The sequence below is a fragment of the Schistocerca americana genome, chromosome 2 (assembly GCF_021461395.2).
Source record: "Schistocerca americana isolate TAMUIC-IGC-003095 chromosome 2, iqSchAmer2.1, whole genome shotgun sequence".
NCBI classification, from domain to species: Eukaryota; Metazoa; Arthropoda; class Insecta; order Orthoptera; family Acrididae; genus Schistocerca; species Schistocerca americana.
In genome coordinates, this window is record NC_060120.1 from 194,002,751 (window position 1) to 194,023,401 (window position 20,651).

The 20,651-nt window shown below is 41.9% G+C and overlaps 1 long non-coding RNA gene across 1 annotated transcript in view; it reads left to right on the forward strand.

Moving 5' to 3' along the window:
- LOC124595936 overlaps nt 1–13,892 on the forward strand; it is a 35,023-nt gene extending 21,131 nt beyond the window's left edge. Inside the window, exon 2 of the long non-coding RNA XR_006978264.1 lies at nt 12,559–13,892. This is a non-coding gene — a long non-coding RNA (uncharacterized LOC124595936). The remainder of the gene's footprint in view (nt 1–12,558) is intronic.
- Nucleotides 13,893–20,651: the final 6,759 nt, after the last annotated feature.

Below are 20,651 nucleotides of genomic sequence, written 5' to 3' on the forward strand. Positions count from 1 at the left end.
GAACAATTAGTGACGTTCAAAACAATGCCGTACTTGTCAAGGCGCTCAAAAACTTTAATGAGATACTGTTCATGTTCCTCTGCCATTGCTGAGAAGACGAGTATGTCATCTAGGTAGGCAAAACAACATGGTAACCCTCGTAATATAGGATCAATGAATCGTTGCCATGTTTGTACGGCGTTTCTCAGGCCAAACGTCATAAATAAGCTTTCAAACAAGCCAAAAGGCATTGTAATGGCTGTCTTCCTGATACCTTTCTCAGCAACCGGAATTTGTGTGTGTGCTTTGGCACAATCCAACACACTAAACAACTGTTTGCCACACAATGCATGATTGTAGTCTTTAGTAGAGGTACTGGATAGCAGTCTGGAATTGTTATCATGTTTAAGGCGCGGTAGTTGCCTCATGGCCGTCACATGCCATTCTTTTTAGGCACCAAATGCAAGGGTGACGACCACGCCCCTTTGGATGAGCGGATAATGCCCTTGGCCAACATAGCATGAAACTCTGCTGTAGCGATCACATACCGGTTGGGAGCTAATCATCAGGGTCTGCATGAAATCGGGGGGCCAGCTGTCATATTAATGTGGTGTACTGTATCATGACGTACTTTTTGTTGGGCCTCTGGAGGCCTTGTGAGAGCAGGGAACCACACTAGCAGCTTAGAGTACCTGTTGTCCGCAGCCTGGATCGCCTTATCGTCGTAAATTGCAGCTTGGCGCTGGAATCCAGCGCTCGACAGCCCTGTGACTGTGTGTGGCAGCCGAGCGTTCGTGACGTCAGGCATGAGGCGCCAAGAGGTCTGTGCTGATGATAGGCTCCATCACGTCTGTGACTGTGAAGTTCCACACCAAAGAACATCTCAGTTCGAGGTGTAGTTCCAAAAGCTGTACTCCATAATCCGTGATCACAGAATTATTAGTGGCAGGCAGTTGAAATGCCGCGGCCTGACTGTATTTTTGTTGTTATCGCGTGGTAGAATGCTGAGGTCGGATCCGGTGTCGATCAAAAACTTTTGGCCTGTCTTGCGGTCCGTTATGAACAGACATACAGAAAATGTGCCCGGTGTGTTTACTTAAGTGCGATGTTTGTGGGTGGTATATGCAGAAGGCAGATGACATTTGTGTGCCTGCTCTCCATATCGCTGGTGATACCAACATACGTTAGTAGGCGGTGTGTCACCAGAGGCATGGGCGCGTGATGAAGAGTAGCTGTGGGATGTCTATCGGAACTATCCTTTAACGTTCCGGTCGGCAGGCAATTCATTCGTCTACTGAGGGTGTCGACCTTGCTTAGTAAGTTATTGTTCAGCAGTTTGGTTAGTGTTTCCATTTAATTCGTGAGACTATTGTAGTCGGGTTTAGTGCCCTTTGAAGCACTTGAACATGCCGTCGACTTATCAGAATAGGAAGCAGGCGCACAATTGCATCTTGAATACGGTTAGCGAGATCAGCTATGGCGTCAAGTGGCATATCAGTTTGTGACGTGATGATGGCTTTCATTTGAGCCGGCAATCTACTGCTCCATAATGTACGAAGTAGCATATCCGGGACTGTGCCTGCATCAACTTTGCTCCTCAGGTGACGGAGGTATTGGGACGGATTTTTGTCTCCAATGCCCTCCTGTGTTAGAACCTGCCGTACTCCTCTTGTGAGGCGGATACTCGTTGAATTAACTCTGTTTTGAGTTTCACGTAGGCCTGTGTGTTGGGTGGTGAAGTTATAATATCCTGTACTTAGGCCGCATATCGATGGTCTAATAGGCTCACTACCAATGCAAACTTGGTGGAATCCGATGTCACACCTGCACAAAGAAAACTCGCCTCGACTTGTGCAAACCATAACGCGGGGCTGTGAGGCTAAAATGGTGGTAGTTGTACTGCCAGTCTTGAAATCGCGGGAGTTCCTGGTGTATCTGTCATGTCTGCTAACAAATGTTACTTTCTTGGTGCTGATGAATTGTATTCTTAGCCACAATCGTGTCGGGGTCACCAGATGTTGCGTTCCCACTGTGCATTAGGCTCACGACTAACTATCGCGTTCTTACTGTGGAAGAAGTATGTCTTCTAAGTTTATCATGTTTTTATCGAAGACCACTCAGCGAAGAACACATAACATAGGCAATGATTACGCAATAATAACCAATGGCATGTTACAGAAAACTTGGGTAGAACTCCCCAGAAATGTTCTGTGAAATCAACAACGGAACAATTATAACGTAGAACATCATTTAAAATTCATGGAACGCTTGTGCGCCATGGCAAGGAGTAAGTACATGTCAGCACTCCTCGCAGCTGGCACATGAATCTCATTGACACTTGCGTTCCGTCAGCTGTTCGCGGCTGCCAGCTGTGCGACCGCCTTAGTCGCCACACTCAGTATGAAAAAATACATAATTGGTGCTGTGTGTAAACCAAAAGCATTGAGCAGTGGAAATTGAGTGAAGTTGTTGTCAGCTAGCACTGCAAGTGGCCAAACGAAACACACTAAATATGATTCAACCAACACTGATTCGACAAAGGTGTCACGGTCACAACAATATGAAGCTGTGATTCGACAAAGGTGTCATGGCCACAACAATATGAAGCTGTGTACGCGCAGTAGAGACAGTTTGGAAATGATTGTGATTGGTCATGATATTTGTTTCAAACAAACCTAGTTGTTACCATCAGCCACCACACTGAATAGAGCTTGCCAGCAGCAGGAGATATGGCATGAAATGCTCCAACTTTTACCCGTTTAACGGTTTAAATCTGCTGAGTTAATTGCGTCCTGGTGTCAATGTTTGTAAATACTACTTGATGGCCAACACCATGCCAGCATCATTTTACATCAGTTTTTTCTCCGTGAACAGTTTTTCACAAACTGTAAATCACAGGGAAAATTATAAATATGTTGATGCAAAATCAGGTGTGAATTAACATTGTGGACACAGGAAATTTGATGGGAACAATAAAAAATGTTGTAAATGCCAGGAAAGCATTAATTCCGGGAACATAAAAGCAAGCTGTACTGTATATTGTAAACAGTAATGGTCCCATCACACTTCTTTGGTATACTCCAGAAATTACATCTGTCGATTTTGTTCCATTAAGAGCGACATCTTCAGTTCCATCTGCAAGGAAGTCTTGAATCCAGTCGCAAATCTGCTCCAATACTCAATAAGCATGTATTTTTTTCACTAAACGGGAGTGCAGGATGGTGTCAAATACCTTCCTGAAATCAAGGAACATGGCATCAACCTGAGTGCCATTGCCTGTGGCGCTTGTATCTTGTGGAGGAACAAAACGAGCTATGTTTCGTAGGATCTTTGTTTGCTGAATCCATGTTGTTTTTATAGGCGAGATTTTCATTCTCCAAAAACTTTATAATTCTTGAGCATTAGACATGTTCCGTAGTTCTGTACAAATTGATTTCAGTTGCATAGGTCTGTAATTGTGTGTATCTGACCTACGGCCCTACTTATAAACAGAAATGACGTGCACTTGCTTCCATTTGCTAGATACCCTTCATTGCTCAAGCGATCTACGATAAATTACTGCTAGAAGGGGAGTAAGTTCTTCCATGTAACGTTTGTAGAGTCTAATAGGTCTCTCATCTGGTCCTGACGCCTTTCCACTACTAACCAGTTGTTGTTTTTCTATTCCGTTATCAGTTACCTCAATAGCTGCACTTTCGATTCAGTTTTGGCCTTCTCTCTGTTATCTTCCGTTTTGGTGGCAGTTGGTCACTGAGTGAATCAATAGATGATTTTGACCCACTTACTGTTTTTACAAGCCGGCCGCGATGGTCTCGCGGTTCTAGGCGTGCAGTCCGGAACCGCGCGACTGCTATGGTCGCAGGTTCGAATCCTGCCTCGGGCATGGATGTGTGTGATGTCCTTAGGTTAATTAGGTTTAAGTAGTTCTAAGTTCTAGGGGACTGATGACCACAGCTGTTAAGTCCCATAGTGCTCAGAGCCATTTGAACCATTTGTTTTTACAAATGACCAAAGGTCTTAGCATTTTTACTCATATCAGTCGAAAAAGTTTTACTTCCAAAGTCATTTAATGCTTCTGTCATTGCTCTCCTTATGTTCTTTTTCACTTCATTCAGCTTTTGTTTGTCAGCTAGGTTTTTACTTCTTTTGAATCTGAGGTGAAGTTCTCTTTGTTTACAATGCAGTTTTGCAACACAGCTATTAAACCATGGTGGGTCTTTCTCATCCCTTAACACCTTAATTGGAACATACTTGCCTAGGGCATGTTGTACGATTCCTTTGAATTTTTTTCATTTGTTCTCCGAATCGTCAGCCTCATGCCCTAATATTTGATGCTGACTGCTCAGATACTATGAAATTTATATCTTGTCATTCTTGCTAAGTAAAAATATCTTCCTACCTTTCTTAACACTTTGTCAGACCCGTTGTAATAGATGCTATCGTAGCCCTTTGATCACTGATATCTTCCTCTGCATTAACAGATTCCATAAGTTCAGATCCTAAGACATTATACTCACGAGTTGGTTCTCTAACTATCTGCTCAAAGTAATTTTTGGACTAGACATCCAGAACAGTGTTACATGAATCACTGTATCTGCCCACCAATTTTTATTGCATGACACTCCCAATATGTACGTGGCTAGTTGAAGTCACTCCCTATTGCAGTGGCATGATGAGGAAAATTATTAAGAATATTCTGCAAGTTCTGTCTGAAGTGCTCTACCACTAGAGCTCTTGACTCAGGTAGTGTATAAAAGCATCTGATTACCATTTTTGATGGATCTTTGATACTTAATTTCACACAGATTAATTCACAATCGGAATTCATGATAACCTCACTAGATTTTATCAAATTGTTTAATGCAATAAACACGGCGCCACCATTGGCAACTAACCTATCTGTACGATAAACATTCTAATCTGAACTTCATATTTAGTTGTCATTAACTTCCGGTTTCAACCAACTTTCTATCCCTAATACTACCTGTGCATTATAACCTTCAGTAAGCGATACTAATTCTGGGACTTTTTCTTGGATGCTCGTGCAGTCTACTAAAGTCATATAAACCTTTTATATCCCTAATCTGTGAGAATGAAAATTCCCTTAGGATTTTATGGCTAATTTATCCGGAAAATCGTCTTTAATGCCAAGGGAGGGCTTCTCTTAGCCTAAAGGAAAGCCCCATGTGCATGCCACACTTACTCAATTACCCTAATAGCCACCTCGTGCATGTAGTGCACGCCTGATCTGTTAAGGGGAACCGTACAATTCTGCACCCGATAGTGGAGGTCGAGAAATTTGCATCCGATACCATCACAGTGTCATCTGTGCCTTTGGCTTAGATCTTCCTTTCTGCTCCAAACCAGAGGACCACAATCATCTGTGGGTACTATGCTACAAATAGATAGCTTAGCCTGCCCAACACATATGATGCTAGTTGCCTTCACCAAATCATCCATCTGTCGAAAGGAGCCGAAGATGCTCTCAGAAACCAAGCAGCAGGTGTCATTTGTGTGAACATGTCCCACTGTATGCAGGTGGTTGCACCCAGTGCGCTTGATAGCTGCTGGCAGGGACTCAGCTACATCATGGACGAGACCCCCAGCAAACATTCTGAGAGCACACTGGCATTCTTTCCTGCCTTGCTTGCTATTTTTCTGCTGAGGCCCCATCACCCACCTAATGTTTGAGCTCCCACCGTCTGCACTTGTCCGGACTGGGCAGGAAAATCAGCCACTGGCCTAACAGGAGTGGCATCCCATGCTGGCTCAAGAGTTATTGTCAACACTGGGTAGCACCTTGTACCTGTTGCTAAGGCATAGGGAACCAGTCATGCGACCTGCTCCTACTTTCGCCTTGTGCCCAGTGATTGGCGGACCCACTACTGTCTGCCACCCACTTTCAAAGGAGGTCGGATCAATCAGATGTTGCGTATCAGAAGATGCAGTGATACCTGGGTCACCAGGGGATTCCAACAGCACCAAAAGTGTTGCAGGTCTTGGCCCCAGTGCTCTGATGTCACCACAACTTCGAGCGTTATCCAGAAGTGTGTTGATGGTAGCCAATGCTGCTTCTAGCTGTTTACAGACAGCAGCCGATTCTCTTTGTGTCCGCTTACAACAAGCACAGTCCCTAGCCATGTCGTGATGTGTAAAAATTCATATAAAATCTCAGATGTCTCTATTGAGTTTGGAATGCACGCAAAATATAACGAGAAGAATAAAGAAACACTAAAAACTGCTCTGCAGATTTCTTGCTATATCCTGAGATGGCAAGCTCTTAAAAAGAAATAAATCTCTCTACTGAAATTGTTGTATCTGCCGTTACCTGTTACTAGAAACTGCTTACCCAAAAGCTACTGCACAAGATAAGTATGCAAACTAGAGTCCACTGAGCTAAACTATATGCTGCATACCAGCACGAGATTTAAACTTAGTGGTGTGACGTAGAGCTTCTGGCAGCAGGAAACTTACATTGGGAAGTTGTTTTACACACTTCCTGCAATGTGGTTTCAGTTGTCTGAGACTGCAGACGTGTGTGCAATTTGCATTTGTGTGTGTGTGTGTGTGTGTGTGTGTGTGTGTGTGTGTGTGTGTGTCTCTTAATGGCCGAACACTATGATTGTGTGAATCTTTTTGTTGTGCCTATCGTGACTCAGCATCTCTGCTATATGATGAGTAGCAATTTTCCTTCTCTAATATTGTTGCTGTATGTAATGATTTAGTTTTTTTTAGTGTGATAAAACGATTACACATCTGTGATTTTATCCAGTTAGGTATAAATAACATAGTGCAGCTATCAAAATATTCATGATGATACCAAAATGTTCTGACACATTTTGGGAAAAAAGGGGAAAGAAAAAGTAGAATGGTATTATTGAGTATATAAGGGGACACTGTTTTGGCATTGACACATGGACGTTATGTTGATCAGAACAGTATACTGAGGTATTAATGAAATATATAAATGAAAGTTTCAGACACAAAAATGCATTCAGAAAATTATAGAAAATTTTATTTCTGTAGCATCTCCAGGAGAATAAGAAAACAACTAGTTACCTATGATTGATGCCAGAGTGTGGAAGTCAGTAACCAGACTTATAGAGAACATTTTGCCAAAAGAACAGATGGAGTTTGTTGTTGTAGATTTATATGTGCCAATACCCAAATTAAAATTTACAAAATTGTAGCCACCAGATAAAGCATCTAGCAGGAATAATTTTAAAATCAGGAGAGATTATGTTGCAAATGTGGCAACACCCAAGCAAAATCCTTTCTAATGATGTTAAGGCTTGGAAAACTTCGTTGAGGATTTAAAACATAAGTCATATTCCAGTGTCTACGTATCCATCATATAACACTGCAGAAAGGTGTAGGGGAGCAATAGGAAGGTAATGTAAGACATAATGTTAGTAAAAATCACACAATTTGGAAAGAACATGTCGGTAGTTTTGGAAAGGTGTTCCAAAAAGTCTTCAACACATCACTTCTGGATTTTCTCCCTATGAAATTTTATGCTATAAAAGGCACCTAACTTGATAAAAACATTGATTGGACTTCCAGAGTACAAAAGCATTTCTCCTCAAGAAACAGAAGAAATAGTGTGGGAAACTATGGAACAACAGGGAAATATAAGGAAATAAAGACTTGACAAGAAGTTCAAAGCAATCTAGTTTACAGTTAGTGAACTGGCTGTAGGCAAACCAAAAGGAAAAATCTACATCCATCTGTGGCGAATTAAAGCAGTTCTTTGATGATGTTTTGGTTCATTCAAAATTCTTGAGAATCCCTGTCTAAATGCTTACAGATCCACATACATAAAATCAAGAATTTTTTTGGTTTAAGAAATGTAACCAAAGTGAAATGATATAAACAGGTAACCAAGGCAAACAACTAATGTGAACATGTACACCCATTGTAATTAATTAGGAGTCTATTAGATTTTTATAATTTTTTGCCTAAACACTTTTTTCCTTGTGACGTTATGCCTGTCAGGCCAGGTGGACATACAACCTTCTGCTATTTGTGGCAGGCACGAGGCCCTAAAGTTGATTTTACTTTTCCGGGCTTCTTGTCAGAAACACCATTGTACTCTCATAACAGTTCCGTTAATTCTCTCCTGACTGGGACTTCACTTGTACGCTTCCTAAAATTTTAGCTTGAACTAAGTTATCACACTGCTCATCAATCATTTCTTCCCTATAACATCAGAAAACAATAATAACAGTCAAATTACCCCCATTCATTGGCTGCCCCCCCTCCCCCCTTCCTCAACTGGTTATTGGTGTTGGTACAACTTCTAATTGACGATTCAATCCCATCTCCAGCCATCCTGATTTAGGTTTTCCGTGATTTCCCTAAATCGTTTCAGGCGAATGCTGGGATGGTTCCTTTGAAAGGCCCCGGCCGATTTCCTTCCCCATCCTTCCCTAACCCGAGCTTGCGCTCCGTCTCTAATGACCTCGTTGTCGACAGGACGTTAAACAACGCTAACCTAACCACTAACCTAACAACTTCTAATAATCAGTCTTGTTTCTGAAGAGACTGCTTTTTGGCCCAGTACATGCAAATTTTTTAATGAGCTGGTTATATCCTACCTCTGCCTTCACAATCCAGGTAATCCCCCAGTTGACATTTCCACCTAAATCTGGAATTGTAAGGCAACCTTGTCTAAATTTTCTATCTCTAACATAAAAAGATAAAATTACCTGTTTCTTTGCACTTTTACTTGTTGCTCAACATAAAAGCTGTACTACTGTACACAAAATGACAGAAAAGTTGCATCATTTGGCAGTAAAAGCAGAAAAATGACAAGGGTATGACGTCAGACAGAGGGAGTGGGTCATTGATTCAGGAAAGATATCAGATGCTCAAGTGGTATTCATCTATACCCCATCTGCTACAAATTTCTTACTTTGACACAGATATAGACATTATTGAATGTTTGGATAACAGTAACAGCAGCCAGGTATCAGCACATATGAGGCACAGAGGCTATTAAACTTTTATGGTTATGATTATAAGGGCTCACTATCTACCATTCAGCTTAACTAAGATGAAAGACTAATTTTACCAACAAATTGCTTTTTTTTCCAAAATAGCCTTCTGTATTGGAACCCCTTAGTGGTTGTTGAAGGACTTGCGTCTTGGTGATACTTATGACTAAACCAAATCTTCTGCAGGAGTCATTTAGCAGGTTCATGTATGTTTGGAGAGAATCAGGAGAATTAGCCATCATGCATACGTCGTCTGAGTAAAGAATTTCTAAGATAGATATTTCATTTACGCAACTTTTTGTTCTGAGCTGAGAGATGTTGAAGACACTTTTGTCTGTTCTCGAGTCAAGACCCATTTGACCACTGCAGGCTTTGGTCGCGTCTCTCATAACAGCTGCGAAGTAAAGTGAGAAGAGTGTGGGAGCCAGTACACAGCCTTGTTTTACACCGCATGTCATGGGTAATGGATTTCTGCTGTCATGTTGTCTTGAAACTGTCTAATCAAGGTAATAATTTTGTCAGGGCAGCTTTAGTATAATCCAGAGAGCGTCCTGTGGGACTGAGTCAAATGCTTTTTCTAGGTCTACAAAGCACATGAACAGAGGCTGATGTTGCTATAAGCTTGCATTTGTTTGACTACAAATATGGCATCCACTGTGCCTCTGTTTGGGCAAAAGCCACACTGGCTGTCTGGTAGCACTTTTTCTGCAAGGTGCGTTAGTCGATTGTTGAGTATGTGAGCCAGGACTTTCCCTGCTGCTGTGAGAAGAGAGGTTCCCCTGTGAGAACTGTAGTCAGAAATGTCACCTTTGCCTTTGTAAATCTTGCAAATGCATGCATCTTTTCAATCTTGTGGAATTATTTTGCACTCCCAAATCTTTGAAATTGTAACAAACAGTGGGTTTGTAATGTTTGGTCCACCATATTTATAAAGTTCTGATGGTAAGCTGCTGATTTGTTATTTTTCAGCTTAGCCAGTGCTGAAATGAATTCACTGAACGAAGAGGCATCAGCAAGTTGTTCATTGACTAGCAGGCCTTCAAGTGATTCTATGTATGGAATATCAGTCGTCTGATGGTTGGGATTAAGAATGTCATCAAAATGTTCTGCCCAGCAACCAAGGATATCACTCTGTTGCGTCAGCCAACAGGTTTTATCTTTGTCATAAACAGGTGCTATCTCCCTCGATTTTGGACCAAAGATAGTTTCCAGGCACTCGAAGAATCTGCCTGTTCGGTTTGTCAGCATATTATTGCATTCCATTGGGTTTATTCAGCCACCATTTGTCTTTGAGGGTGCACACCTTTACTTTCATGTTGTAGTGTGCTACTTTACGCTTGTCAAGACCAGGACTGTGAAGAGATGATCTGAAATCATTAACAAGCTTTTTGATCTCTGCATCTGAATCGTCAAACCAATCTTGGTTCTTTTCCTGAGGGTTTCTCAAGACTTCCGTGGCACATCTGCACAGTTAAGTAGCATATACATTCCAGTGCTCATGTACAGAGGCAGACTCTGATATCAAAAGCCCATCACAACTGAATGCATCGTCCAGTTTTGCTCTCATAGTCTGATTGTCGACCAAGATTTTGCAGGATAATTTTGATGGTATTTTGTGTGACACTCGGCATGGTGCTTTCAAAGTTATCTTTAATTTGGACCTCAGAGATCGATGGTCTGTCCAACCCTGAGTGCCTCTCATAGCACTTGTGATCAGTACTTCACCAAGATCTTTTTTCGTACGATCACATATTCTAGAAGGTACCAGTGCTTAGATCTTGTGTGCCCCCACGTCGTTTTATATTTATCAGGCATCCAAAAGTATGTATTTGTCAAACAGAGTTCAAATTCAGCACAAAGTTAAATGATCAAAACCATTTGAGTTGCATTTTCCAATTCCATGGTGATGACTCCATTCCAGGCATTGAAATCACTGCCAACCCGAGCATTGAAATCTTTGAGCAACAGGACTTCATCTGTAGAAGGAATGCCCTGAAGTACACATCAGAGATCTTAGTAGAACTTGTACTTCTCCTCATCGGGAGATGGCAGTGTAGGTGCGTAGACACTGATCAGGTGAATGTATTTCTTAGATGTTAGTTTAAGTCTGAGCATTATGATTCTGTCGCTGATGCCTTTCGGAACTTCCATCAATGAACATGCCAGTTTATTGCATATGGCAAAGCCTGCACCACTTTTCGCCCGTTTGGCAGATGGTTTCCCACTCCAGTAGTAAGTGTAACCTATGAGCTGTTCACACAGCTCTCCGGAGTCATTGAGATGTTTCACTTACGGCGGCAATGTCGATGTTATATCTAGCCAACTCTCTAGCAGTAAGTGCTGTCTTTCTCTCTGGAAATTGATTATGGTCATTATCCAGTAAAGTACGGACATTCCATGTACCAGTCATAAAGTGTTTAATGCAAGTATTTCCTTTATTATTTTTTCGACTGCAGATTTTGCTGAACAAGTGACCGCGGTTTGCCACTTGCACTGAGTTGAGATGGGCTATGTTTAGGCCACCTTTTCTAGGCCACTCCCTGGATTAGGAAAAGCAGAGCGATCCTAAATAGGGCTGCTTTGTCTTCTGACAAACTGCCGAACCATTCCTCCCATCCCTGTCAAGTTACAGAATGACCATCACCGTCTGACTGCCTAACGTGCAGAGCACACACTAAGGTTCGGGCACACCAAACTCTTGCCTCACCATCAGTACTCCATCACTGCAGGACTACTTAAAAAAACTCGTAGCCCATGAAACTTTGCTGGAGTCATCTGTGCGTGAATATATTTAAGTGGAAAAGCAGTTGTGCAGGTGCAGATCCACTCTCTCATCCTCAAGCTCAGATGGCAGTGGATCGCAAGGCCGATATGCCTGCCGAGAGGCAGAGGATGCAGTGAATGAACACATGCCAGTAGGAGTATCCTGACATACACCCTTAAGGCATATCACAGATGCCTTGCCTCATCGATACAGGAGCCATGAGTATTTGCCTCTTGACGTTACCTGCCTCCTACACCGATGACGTATGACACAGGGTGGTAGGAAAAAGGACAAGGCTAGGACAGGATGAGTATAGGAAAATGGGGATAGATAGGACGTTGTGGGACACACTTTGTCTGGCTCCTCCCCTTCAGCATGTCCGACTTGGGTGACCCTTCTGGTAGCTAAGCTACCACTGGCATAGCCCTCTGGATCCAGAGCACGCAAACCTCCTCACCCACATGGACAGTGCTTCATTAAGGCAGTGTCCCAGGAGGAGGTGTCTACGTAAAAAAAATCCAACCACAAAAGCAATTTTTGAAGAGCTATTCTTAAGATATTACCAGGTCAGCATGAGAAATGGTACAAATATGTACAGCTATGCCCAGCTATGCCCAGTAGTTATTATCCCGGATTGTTTAGAAGCAGTGATTATATTTTCTCAGTAATGACAGAACACTTTGACCAGCAGGTAATCGATAAGGATACAATGAGTACTTGCACACAACGAACCACCATTAAAGCTGCCTTTGTTTATGTCTGTCCATAATTGTTATTGTTTATTATTACTGTACATTATGGTTCTTCTTCTTTGTTCAGCATTCTCCAATGTGTCAAGACCTGCAGCAGGGAAGGTGACCTCCAGCAGATGGGATCCTGTGGCACATTTGGTCAGAATGTTTGAGCAGGACAAGGAGCAGCTGTTTTCCATGCCCCTCATCAATGAAGACAGCCAGCCTGTCCCAGACTCACAGAAGCTGCAGCAGGGAAGGCGATCTCCAGCACATGGGATTCTGTAGCGCATCTGGTCAGCATGCTCGAGTAGGACAAGGACCAGCTCTTATCCATGCCACTCATCAATGAAGGCAGCCAGCCTGTCGCAGACACAGAAGTGCACTGTGGAGTTTACATCACATGGTGCAGGTCAGTACTGCCCTCCAACATACAAGTCATCCAGAAAATTTGTGTTATACTAAGGAGAAGTGTTGATTTGGTGGATCAGAAGCTGCAGCAGGGAAGGTGACCTCCCTCACATGGAATTTTGTAGTGCGTCTGGTCAGCATGTTCAAGCAGGACAAGGAGCAGCTATTATCCATGCCACTCATCAGTGAAGACTGCCAGCCTGTCCCAGACTCACGGAAGTGCACTGTGGATCTTTCAACAAATGATGCAGGTCAGTACTGGACTCCAACATACAAGTCATCCAGAAAATTCTTATTGTACCTATATAAGTGTTGATTTGATGGATCAGAAGATGCCAATTCCTCCCAGCACTCTACTGATTTTAACTTCAAACTTACATAACAGTTTTCAAAGCTCTTAAATGTTGGTATAGAAGTGTCGGTGGACAGTGACTGGCATGTTGTGTTAGACATTTGAAAATGCACGTTAGTGTGTTGACAGAATTTGAATGGGATGAACTGTGTGGTACAATACACTAGATCCATCAGCAGATGACTTCGGAGTATTGTCCATCTTGTCCATCCCTGGACATATATGATGCTGACCCGATGCTGTGTCTCACATAATTGTGTGACAATGTGGTACTCATCGTCAGATTTGGATGCCGATCCATTATCTACAATGCACTCCGGTTACAAACTTATTCAGCCTAAGGATGGTGCTATCTCTTGTATTGGAAAGACTGAGCAGACGGCTGCCTTGTGTGCAAACTGTGGATAAAGACATTGTGAACTATCTCTATATGTATAGTGTGCCTGCAGACAATATAGAACACTGAATCAATATGGTGTCAGAAGAAGGAGCTAAGACCCATGTTTGGGAGAAATACACACTGAATTATGTAAATATAAGAAAGCTTTAATTGCTAAGTTTTGTGTAGGTGTAAAGATAAAGAAAGTACAAGTTGATTTTTTTGTATGTAGTGCACCCTATGTATGTTTGGTAAATAAAAATATGTATATTATCACAAACCATGTTTTATTTTGTTTTGCCATGTATGCAATACCACAGCAGCACCAAGTTGTCTGAATCATCTTATCACCACAGTCAGCATCTTAAGTCACTGTTAAACTAAATGATAGAGCAAACATTCTTGTATATGTATATATACCATATGAGCTGAGCATTGCAGCTCAATTGGTGACATACATGTTTTCTATAAAAGTCCATTGTACAGCAAAACCTGATGTAGTCTGTATCATGGTGGGGTAGGTGAAGCATCCTCGACACAAAAGATTGTTGTAAGTAACTGGTCCTGTGATGTTATGGAGGAAGACAAGAAGAAGAAGAAGAAGAAGAAGAATGGGATACTGCTACAAAATAATATGTTGGCTATAACTGTAGGTGTATCCAGTTGTGGTAAGACAAATGTTCTCTTGTCACTGTTAACACATCCAAATGGAATCCGCTTTGAGCAAGCAAGGACAGAACAAGTAGAAAATGTTATGGGAAAGGCAAACCAAAGACTGCATTTTGTTGGCAGAACACTTAGAAACTGTAAAAAATCTACTAAAGATACTGCCTACATTACAGTTCTCCATACCCTTTTGGAGTACTGCTGTGTGGTCTGGGTTCCTTACTAGTCAGGATTAATGGACTGCATCGAGAAAATTCAAAGAGCAGCACATTTTGTGTTATCACAAAATAGGGCAGTGTGTGTCACGGAAATGATGATTGCGAAAATATTTTGTGGACACCAACCTACATAGGGAGAAATGATCATCATAATAAAATAAGGGCGCACGGAGAGATATAGGTGTCCATTTTTTCCATGCACTGTCCGAGACTGTAATAATGGAGAATTATTGTGAAGTTGGTTCGATGAAACCTCTGCCAGACACTTAAGTGTGATTTGCAGATTATCCATGTAGATTTGTATTTTCAATAATGCTGTTTCAGCTCAGGTACCAGCTGCAGCAAAAGATACTGCATTCAGTCAAAGCAGGGAAATCCTGGTGCCAGAAAAAGTAAAGCCAAACACTATGTTCTTATATGTTGTCACTGGAAAAACAGGATCAAATTCTGTGATATTTCTGTTTTGGCCATTGTATGGGTGTTCAGTAGTTGAACGGAATGGACAGTGTCTTGAAAGGAGGATATAAGATGAACATCAACAAAAGCAAAATGAGGATAATGGAATGTAGTCGAATTGAGTCAGGTGATGCTGAGGGAATTAGATTAGGAAATGAGACACTTAATGTAGTAAAGGAGTTTTGTTATTTGGGGTGCAAAAAACTGATGATGGCCGAAGTAGAGAGGATATAAAATGTAGAATGGCAATGGCAAGAAAAGTGTTTCTGAAGAAGAGAAATTTGTTAACATCGAGTATAGATTTAAGTGTCAGGAAGTCGTTTCTGAAAGTATTTGTATGGAGTGTAGCCATGTATGGAAGTGAAACATGGACAATAAATAGTTCAGACAAGAAGAGAATAGAAGCTTTCGAAATGTGGTTCTACAGAAGAATGCTGAAGATTAGATGGGTAGATCACATAACTAATGAAGAGGTGTTGAATAGAATTGGGGAGAAGAGGAGTTTGTGGCACAACTTGACTAGAGGAAGGGATCGGTTGGTAGGACATATTCTGAGGCATCAAGGGATCACCAATTTAGTATTGGAAGGCAGCGTGGAGGGTAAAAATCGTAGAGGGAGACCAAGAGATGAATACACTAAGCAGATTCAGAAGGATGTAGGTTGCAGTAGGTAATGGGAGATGAAAAAGCTTGCACAGGATTGAGTAGCATGGAGAGCTGCATCAAACCAGTCTCAGGACTGAAGACAACAACAACAACAACATGGGTGTTCACGTATTTTATTTGAATCAGACATATTCCAGAATTCCAAAAAAGTGAGAGATAATGCAAAACAGACAGTTCCAATTTAAAGCACATTTACCAAGCTCTTGTAAGATTTGTAAAGATATGTGGAGATTGATGGAGTTGGACACAGTATGGGTTTCCTGTTATTGATAAAACAGGAAAATGTGTGACGGTAGGTAGAGGCACAACTTTGAAGAGTTTAGAGAGAGAGAGAGAGAGAGAGAGAGAGAGAGAGAGAGAGAGAGAGAGAGAGGTGGGAATGTTAGTATACATCACACCATGGACAATTTTCCACACATCCAGGGCACTTCATCTGAGAGGCTGGGTATACATGTATACATAGAGAATTTATCTGTATATAGACGGAAAATTTCACCTCTCAAATGTGAAGTTGAGGATCTAGAGATATCTATTCAAACCTTTCTGAGAGTGATCAACGAATTGGGTTACTCAGCTTGAAAAGAACGACTGAACTGTAAAGGTTGACAGGATTGGGTGGAGTATGTGCAAGGTGCACCAGGCAAAGGAGTCCGCTTAGGTGTTGACTAAGCATAAGGTCATTGTGGCGTTGTAGGCTGTTCAAGAGAAGGTATAACTGCTGAGGTTAGGACATTTGGATTGAAAGAAGACACTGAGACAAACCTTTAAACCAGTTACTGAATCTTGAACTCTCAGCAAAATTACAGAACAGTGATAGTGTTGCTGATTTCATTGACCATCAGAGTGATGCTAGGATAGACAAAACGTTTAGTGTGAGTGGTGAAAAACCATACATGCTGGGCATGCAGCCATAAGTTTAAAAGAAAAACAAATACAGATAGGCGATACGGAATTTCAAACACCAACTGGTTTAATGAACCACATTTTCCTAAAGCCCACAAAAACAGTTAAATTATTCATCCAAAGATCTGGAGATGTATGATAAAATACTGCAATTGGAGAGTGTACATAGAAAAGTGGCGAAACTAGCACAGTGGAAATACAGAACCATTATAAAACCTGTATTAGATACTAGATGTACAATTGTTGATGGTATTCACATCCAGCATAAAGAAGTCAGCAACAGACACCCACAGTATATTACGATGATCCCAATGAGCTAATAAATCGACTATGATGGCTCATGGCTTCTGCAGCTGCTGGTAATTCTGCTCATTTAAGTGAGGTTGTTTCAATAATATCTGATCTTAGAGGCATAATCAAACAAGTATGGAGACAGTAGTTTGAGAACTGCATAAACTAGCATGCAAAACATACCCTTGTAGGAATGTTGTGATTAGAGGTTTGGATGACTTATCGCAGGCTGATCATGTAGATATGCGGGAATATTAAAATGCAAATAATGGATTCAAATATATTTTAATGGTCCAATTTGCCTGGGCGTTATCTTTCAAAACAAAACAGTGAGACCTGTCACAGTGGTGTTTCAGGTGTGATGCAGGAAGGAATGAATCAATGCCTGGACAACCTTTAACTGATCATGGTGGAGAGTTTTGAAAAAGGTATTTGAAGAACGTATTGCAGTGTTATCACTACTCAAGATTCACCCAGCTGAAGGTGAGCATTGTGGAATGTCTGAACAGAACAATAAAAAATAAAATGTGGATGCATTTCAGTCTTTGTGGTTCATACAAATGAATGGATATCCTCAGAGAAATAGTTGGACAGTATAAGCAAGCAAAACAAAGCACAATAAAAATGTGACCAACTCATGTTTGTGATGATGGACTCATTGATACAGTGTACTAGCACATTAAAATTCTGGCTCCACGTAAACAGAAATTTGATGCAGGTGATTTGGTGTGTATCTCAAAACACAATACAGCATTTGAGAAATCACACCTCCCAAACTAGTTGAGTGAGATATTCAGTTTCCAGAGTGCAGAGAATAAATCCCAGAAAGTGTGTGTTAAAAAGGATAACAGCAGCATTGAAATTTCAGGATGCTTTTACACAGAGAAATTGCAGAGGTGCTCAGAACCACATGGTTTCTCATAGAACATTCATAAGATGCCGAGGGAGTAGAGCACTTGTTAAATGGCTTCGTTTTCCTGCAACACAAAGTAGTTGGATTAATGCTGACAATTTGCTGTATAAAGGGGTCTACATACCATAGTCAGCGTAGTAGCATAACATGCATGGTAGGAGACACCTTATAGGAGGTGGTGGTGGTGATCTTTACAAACTTCCAGTTGAATTACACATTCCAGGGTATAATTACTGTGGACCTGGTAAAATGCTTCAAAAACGTTTTTCTTGTGATGATGTGGGGATTACCCTGCTTGTTGAGGCTTGTTTGGAACATGAAATTGCATAAACGAAACATGAAGATCTCCCAAGATGTCACACTGCAGATCGAATTTTACCCAATAAAGCCATGTCAATATGTGTGAGAAGGGATATTGGTACAGGACAGTGCATTGCAGCAATTGTAGTTGATAAAACCATGCATGGTAAAATTAAGTTGGGCTTGAACGTCAATTTCAAGCAATTTATGAATTCTGCAGGTCATGCACTGAAGAAGAAGAAGAAGAAGAAGAAGAAGAAGAAGCTGGGGCAGGGGTGGTTAAAAAACTCTATCCTGGCAGCGATGAATGCAGCTAAAAGCGCCCTGAAGCATAAAGGATCGGTTACAGCGCCTCGAGTTCTGCTCATATACCCAAGACATCAGACAGAAGTACCCTGTCCTCATTCCTGCCCTCACAGGTCGCTCAGTGATGGGTTCACTAGCTGGTGGTGCTGTGGCTGTTGGTAGAACAGTCAAAAACTCCCATTAGCAGCTAGAGAAAGCAATAACATAAACTGGATGATGGAAGCAATAGCCATTGGAAAAGGAGTATACCTGAAACCATACAGAAAGCGACTAGTTCTTTCCCTAAATAAAAAAGCCTGTTAGATATCCTACTGGATAGATGGCTTAAAATACAGATCTGACCCAATTTGTTAGGAAAAAATTCAGCATTCGAAGAGTATGTGGAAATCCAGAGAATGTAGAATTGTGAATTTAGATGTTGCTGGGGACCAGGAACGCACTGGGTGGTGTATGTTAAGAAAAATACGGATAATGTCTGCTATTTTAACTCGTTTGGAGACCTCCAGCCACCAGAGGAGTTTCAATGATACTTTGCTGACAGATGTGCATTCTACAATTTTCATTGCTACCACGACAAAACTAACCTGTGTGTGCATCATGTTCCTCCTAACATCAAAGAGAAGCATATACAGGGTGAGTCACCTAACATTACCGCTGGATATATTTCGTAAACCATATCAAATACTGATGAATCGATTCCACAGACCGAACGTGAGGAGAGGGGCTAGTGTAGTTGGTTAATACAAACCATAAAAAATGCACGGAAGTGTGTTTTTTAACACAAAGCTACGTTTTTTTTAAGCGGAACCCTGTTAGTTTTGTTAGCACATCTGAACATATAAACAAATATGTAACCAGTGCCATTTGTTGCATTGTAAAATGTTAATTACATCCGGAGATATTGTAACCTAAAGTTGACGCTTGAGTACCACTCCTCTGCTGTTCGATTGTGTGTATCGGAGAGCACCGAATTACGTAGGGATCCAAAGGGAACGGTGATGGACCTTAGGTACAGAAGAGACTGGAACAGCACATTACGTCCACATGCCAACACCTTTTTACTGGTCTTTTTGACTGACGCACGTGTACATTACCATGACAGTTGAGGTACACGTACACACGTGGTTTACATTTTCAATTACAGAGTGGAATAGAGTGTCCTGACATGTCAGGCCAATAGATGTTCAATGTGTTGGCCATCATGTGCTGCACACAATTGCAATCTCTGGCATAATGAATGTACACGCCGCAGCATATCTGGTGTAATGTCGCCACAGGCTGCCACAATACGTTGTTTCATATCCTCTGGGGTTGTAGGCACATCACGGTACACATTCTCCTTTAACGTACCCCACAGAAAGAAGTCCAGAGGTGTAAGAACAGGAGAACGGGCTGGCCAATTTATGCGTCCTCCATGTCCTATGAAACGCCCATCGAACAACCTGTCAAGGGGCAGCCTAGTGTTACTTGTGGAATGTGCAGGTGCACCATAATGCTGATACCACATACGTCGACGTGTTTCCAGTGGGACATTTTCGAGCAACGTTGGCAGATCATTCTGTAGAAATGCGATGTATGTTGCAGCTGTTTGGGCCCCTGCAATGAAGTGAGGACCAATGAGGTAGTCGCCAATGATTCCGCACCATACATTTACAGTCCACAGCCGCTGTCACTCTACCTGTCTGAGCCAGCGAGGATTGTCCACGGACCAGTAATGGATGTTCCATAGATTCACTGCCCCGTGGTTTGTGAAACCTGCTTCATCAGTAAACAGATAGAACTGCAACGCATTCTCTGTTAGTGCCCATTGACAGAATTGCACTTGATGATTAAAGTCATCACCATGTAATTGCTGATTTAGCGACACATGAATCGGGTGAAAGCGGTGATGATGCAGTATGTGCATGACACTACTTTGACTCAGTCCACCGGCTCTCGCAATGTCCCGTGTACTCGTGTGGGTTCATGGCAACGGCAGCTAACACACCAACTGCACCTGTTTCTCCTGTGACGGGCCTGTTACGGACCTGTTTGCGTGCTACGACCATACCTGTTGCATACAGTTGGCGGTAGATGTTTTGCAATGTGTGACACGTTGGATGCTCTCTGTCCGGGTACCATTCTGCATACACCCTGCAGGCTTCAGCTGCATTTCGTCGACACTCGCCATAGATGAGTATCATCTCCGCCTTTTCAGAGTTCGAATACACCATGGTCACAGTTCTTACAACACTACACTATCACAGGCGTCTGGTAACACGGTGTACTACAGTTGGTCTGCGTGCAGAGACGAATGCAGAATAACAATAGCAGCAAGCAC